The sequence below is a fragment of the Triticum aestivum genome, chromosome 7B (genome assembly GCF_018294505.1).
Source record: "Triticum aestivum cultivar Chinese Spring chromosome 7B, IWGSC CS RefSeq v2.1, whole genome shotgun sequence".
Taxonomy (NCBI): domain Eukaryota; kingdom Viridiplantae; phylum Streptophyta; class Magnoliopsida; order Poales; family Poaceae; genus Triticum; species Triticum aestivum.
This window is the reverse complement of record NC_057813.1, coordinates 50,248,703-50,254,643: the sequence shown is the minus strand read 5'-3', so window position 1 is coordinate 50,254,643 and position 5,941 is coordinate 50,248,703.

Genomic DNA, 5,941 nt, shown 5'->3' with positions numbered 1-5,941 from the left:
TAGTTTAGTTTATAAAAGAAAACTACAAAAAAATGGAGTTAAGTTTGTCTCATACGCTTCACCTTTTTAATATCTTTCGTGAGTATGATGGAAAAGAAAATTGTGCCAAAGTGTTAGAAGAAGAATGCATTAAATTGTTTGGCACTAAATCTTTGAATGATGAGCATGATTGCAATGTTGTTAGTACGAATTCTTTGAATATCCATGATGCTAATGATGATTGGACTAGTTATGATGAAAATATCTCTTATGAGCATGTCAACTTTTGTGGAGTGCATGTTTGCATGAACACACAAAATAGAGAAGATATTTATTGCAAGAGGCATAAGTACTTAGAAACCAAATTGTTGCAAGAAGAGCTAGATTAATGTGCTAAAAGATTCAATATTTTTCGCGCTCCTTGTGAACTTTGCAATGAACATGGTCATTTAAAGCTCCAATGCTATTTGTTTCATGATCAAGTCGTGTCTGAATATTGTGATAATTTGATTACCCTTGAGGATCATAAAGAGCTTAGCCTTCTTTTGGGTTATGAATAAATGAAACGTATAACTGAGGGTATTCCAAAATTTAATCTTGATAAAATTCTTGATTTTGATCTAGAGAAAAATTATATGCATTGTGCGGAGAATTGCATTGAAAATTCTTATATTGCCAATTACCTAAAGAAAAGAAAGCAAATGGAAGATGAAGAAAACACTAATGAAAGGGAAGAGACTTCCCAATATCCTCCTATTGTTTCTTATGATAAATCAGGTAACGAGGAAGAGCTTTCTATTCAACCAATCTCGTCAATAAGGAGCTCAAGTAGGAAGGTTGAACCTACACATAATGTGAAGAAGAAAAAGAAAAGAAGGAGAAACAAAGGTAAAATGGTATCCCTCCCAAATGATTTTGCTCCTACTACTCCTTGTGATGATGATAATTGCTATACTATTGGTGCTATCAATATTTTTAATGATGAGAGTGATTATGCTTATGATATGAAAGGGCCCAAGCTTGGGGAAGCTATGTTTGATGAGTATGAAATATTTGAGAATATATTTTCTGAAATTAATGTTTGTCCCAAGCTTGGGGATGCTATGTTTAATGAAGATGATATTTTTAGCATCCCAAGTTTTGATATGCAAAGTTGTTATGATGATAGCATGCCTCCTACCTATGATGATTATATTGATGAAAGTTGGTTCGGAAGAGTGTCAACTTTAGGAAGTAGTGATCCCACTATTTTTGAGGATGTTGAATCTTATTGTGATGAATATGAAAGTGGATTTGGAAGAGTGTCAACTTTATTTAGTGATTCCACTATCTTGGGAGAGGTTTCAATCGATTATGATGAGAACAAAGTTGCTACTTATGATGATTATTGTGATGAAACTTATGCTATAAAAAGTAGTGATGATTATATTTACAAATCTTGTCATGATTATGATTACCCTTTTTCTGAACATTACTCTTTTAATGTGGAAACAATTTTTAGTGTTCAAGTCTCTTATGATACTCCCACTATTCCGAATGAGAAGAATTTTGCTTATGTGGAGAGTAGTAAATTTCTATGCTTGTAGATCATGAAAAGAATGCTTTAGGTGCTGGTTATATTGTTGAATTCATTCATGATGCTACTGAAAATTATTATGAGGGAGGAACATATGCTTGTAGGAATTTCAATAATATCAAATTTCCTCCCTATGTGCTTAAATTCTTGAAGGTATGCTTGTGTTACCTTCCTATGCTAGTTGAGTATTGTTCCCATAAGTTGTTTGCTCACAAAATCCCTATGCATAGGAAGTGGGTTAGACTTAAATGTGCTAGTCATATGCTTCATGATGCTCCTGTTATGTTTCAATTCTTATCTTTCATGTGAGCATCATTGTCATCATCATGCCTAGCTAGAAAGGCATTAAAGAAAAGCGCTTGTTGGGAGACAACCCAATATTTACCCTTACTGTTTTTGTGTGTCGACATGATTATGCTACTGTATTAATCATGTTTTATAGCTTTTGTTTCAATAAAGTGCCAAGTAGAACCTTTGGGAAGACTTTGGTGAAGTTTATATGATCTTGCTGTGAAAAACAGAAACTTTAGTGCTCACGAGATTAGCTGCCTTTTTTTACTGGAGAGTGATTTTAGGTTGATTCTTTTTGCAGATGATTAATAGACAAATTTCTCAGGTCCAGCAATTTATTTCATAATTTTTGGGGTTCCATAGGTATACGTTTGATAGATATTACTACAGACTGTTCTGTTTTTGACAGATTCTGTTTTCATTGTGTTGTTTGCTTATTTTGATGCATCTATGGCTAGTATTAAGTGGTATGAACCATGGAGATGTTAGAATACAGTAGATATTACACCAATATGAATTTATAATGAGTTCATTACAGTACCTAAGTGGTGGTTTTATTTTCTTATACTAATGGAGCTTACGAGTTTTGTTTTGAGTTTTGTGTGGTTGAAGTTTTCAAGTTTTGGGTAAAGATTCGATGGATTATGGAATAAGAATTGGAAAGAGCCTAAGCTTGGGTATGCCCCGGAAGGCATCCCCTCTTTCGTATTCGTTCATCGGTAACTTTACTTGGAGCTATATTTTTATTCACCACATGATATGGTTTTGCATTGGTTTATACTAACCTATCTCACGAGTTCTTGTTGAGTTTGTTGTGAATGAAGCTTTTGATAAAAAGAGAAACCGTGACATGAAAGGAATTAAGGAGACACAAAAGCTCAAGCTTGGGGATGCCCAAGGCACCCCAAGATAATATTTCAAGAAGTCTCAAGCATCTAAGCTTGGGGATGCCCCGGTAGGCATCCCACCTTTCTTCTTCAACAACTATCGGTTAATATCGGTTGGGCCTAAGTTTTTGCTTCTTCACATGAGTTGTGCTATCCTTGCAATGTAGTTTTCTTTAGATTTGCATGCTGTTTGAATAAGATACCAAGATCTGAAATCCTTTAATGAGAGAGAGTCTTTGCATAGTTGCATAATTATTTAGCTACTCATTGATCTTCACTTATATCTTTTGAGCGTGATAATTTTTTGCTCTAGTACTTCACTTAGATCTTTTAGAGCACGGTGGTGGATTTGTTTTAAAGAAACTATTGATCTCTCATGCTTCACTTAGTTTATTTTGAGAGTCGTTAATAGCATGGTAATTTGCTTAATGATAATATACTTGGTATCCAAGATATGTGAAACTTTCTTTTGAGTGCGTTGAATACTAAGATAAGTTTGATGCTTGATAATTGTTTTGAGATATGGAGGTGATAATATCAAACTCGTGCTAGTTGAGTAACTTTGAATTTGAGAAAATGCTTGTGTTGAAGTTTGCAAGTCCCGTAGCATGCACGTATGGTTAAAGTTGTGTAACAAATTTGAAACATGAAGTGTACCTGGCTTGTGCACCCTTATGAGTGGCGGTCGGGGATGAGTGATGGTCTTTTCCTACCAATCTATCCCCCTAGGAGCATGCGCGTAGTACTTGATTTTTGATGACTTCTAAATTTTTGCAACAAGTGCATGAGTTCTTTTGATTAATGTTGAGTCCATGGATTATACGCACCCTTTCACCCTTCCATTATTGCTAGCCTCTCTTGTGCCGCGCAACTTTCTCCGGTACCATACACCCACCATATACCTTCCTCAAAACAGCCACCATACCTACCTATTATGGCATTTCCATAGCCATTCCGAGATATATTGCCATGCAACTTCCATCATCATATTCATGACATACATTACTTTTGTCATATTGCCATTGCATGATCATGTAGTTGACATCGTATTTGTGGCAAAGCCACCATGCATTATTTTTCATACATGTCACTCTTGATTCATTGCATATCCCGGTACACCGCTGGAGGCATTCATATAAAGTCATATCTTGTTCTAAGTACCGAGTTGTAATTGTTGAGTTGTAAGAAAAATAAAAGTGTGATGATCATCATTATTAGAGCATTGTCCCAGTGAGGAAAGGATGATGGAGACTATGATTCCCCCGTAAGTCAAGATGAGACTCCGGACGAGAAAAAGAAGAAAGGCCATAAAAAATAGAGAAAAGGCCCAAATAAAAAAAGAGAGAAAGAGAGAGAAGGGACAATGCTACTATCCTTTTACCACACTTGTGCTTCAAAGTAGCACCATGATCTTCATGATAAGAGAGTCTCATATGTTGTCACTTTCATATACTAGTGGGAATTCTTCATTATAGAACTTGGCTTGTATATTCCAATGATGGGCTTCCTCAAAAGTGCCCTAGGTCTTCTTGAGCAAGCAAGTTGGATGCACACCCACTTAGTTTCTTTTGTTGAGCTTTCATATACTTATAGCTCTAGTGCATCCGTTGCATGGCAATCCCTACTCACTCACATTGATATCTATTAATGGGCATCTCCATAGCCTGTAGATACGCCTAGTTGATGTGAGACTATCTTCTTCTTTTTGTCTTATCCACACAATCCCCATCATCATATTATATTCCACCCATAGTGTTGTATCCATGGCTCACGCTCATGTATTGCGTGAAGGTTGAAAAAGTTTGAGATTATTTAAGTATGAAATAATTGCTTGGCTTGTCATCGGGGGTATAGAAGTTGGGAACATCTTTGTGTGACGAAAATGAAGCATAGCCTAACTATATGATTTTGTGGGGATGAACTTTCTTTAGCCATGCTATTTTGAGAAGATATGATTACTTTGACTATGTTTGAAGTATTATTATTTTTATGTCAATATGAAATTTTGTCTTGAATCTTTCGGATCTGAATATTCATGCCACAATTAAGGAGATTTACATTGAAATTATGCCAAAGTATCACTCCGCGTCAAAAATTCTTTTTTATCATTTACCTACTCGAGGACGAGCAGGAATTAAGCTTGGGGATGCTTGATACGTCTCCAACGTATCTATAATTTTTCATTGCTCCATTCTACTTTATCTACTGTTTTAGGCAATATTGGGCTTTATTATCCACTTTAATATTATTTTTGGGACTAACCTATTAACCGGAGGCCCAGCCCAGATTTGCTGTTTTATGCCTATTTCAGTGTTTCGAGGAAAAGGAATATCAGACGGAGTCAAAACGGAACGAAATCAACTAGAGAAGTTATTTTTGGAAGGAAAGCAACCTGATGGACTTGGAGTGGACGTCAGGGGAGTCCCGGGCTGCCCACAAGGGTGGGGGGCGCCAACCCCCATGGGCACGCCCCCCTGCCTCGTGAGCACCCCGGAGGTCCACCGACGTACCCCTTGCACCCATATATACCTACGTACCCTAAAACTTCCAGAACGGAAGATAGATCGGGAGTTCTGCTTTCGCAAGCCTCTTTAGCCACCAAAAACCAATCGGGACCCTGTTCCGGCACCCTGCCGGAGGGGGATCCCATCACTGGAGGCCATCTTCATCATCCCGGTGCTATCCATGACAAGGAGGGAGTAGTTCACCCTCGGGGCAGAGGGTATGTACCAGTAGCTATGTGTTTGATCTCTCTCTCTCTCGTGTTCTCTCTCGTGTTCCTCTATGGCACGATCTTGATGTATCCCGAGCTTTGCTATTGTAGTTGGATCTTATGATGTTTCTCCCCCTCTACTCTCTTGTGATGAATTGAGTTTCCCCTTTGAAGTTATCTTATCGGATTGAGTCTTTATGAGAACACTTGATGTATGTCTTGTCGTGATTATCTGTGGTGACAATGGGATATCATGTGCCACTTGATGTATGTTTTGGTGATCAACTTGCGGGTTTCGTGACATTGGGAACCTATACATAGGGGTTGGCACACGTTCTTGACTCTTCGGTAGTAGCTTTGGGGCACTCTTTGAAGTACTTTTATGTTGGTTGGATGAATCTGAGATTGTGCGATGCATATCGTATAATCATGCCCACGGATACTTGAGGTGACAATGGAGTATCTAGGTGACATTAGGGTTTTGGATGATTTGTG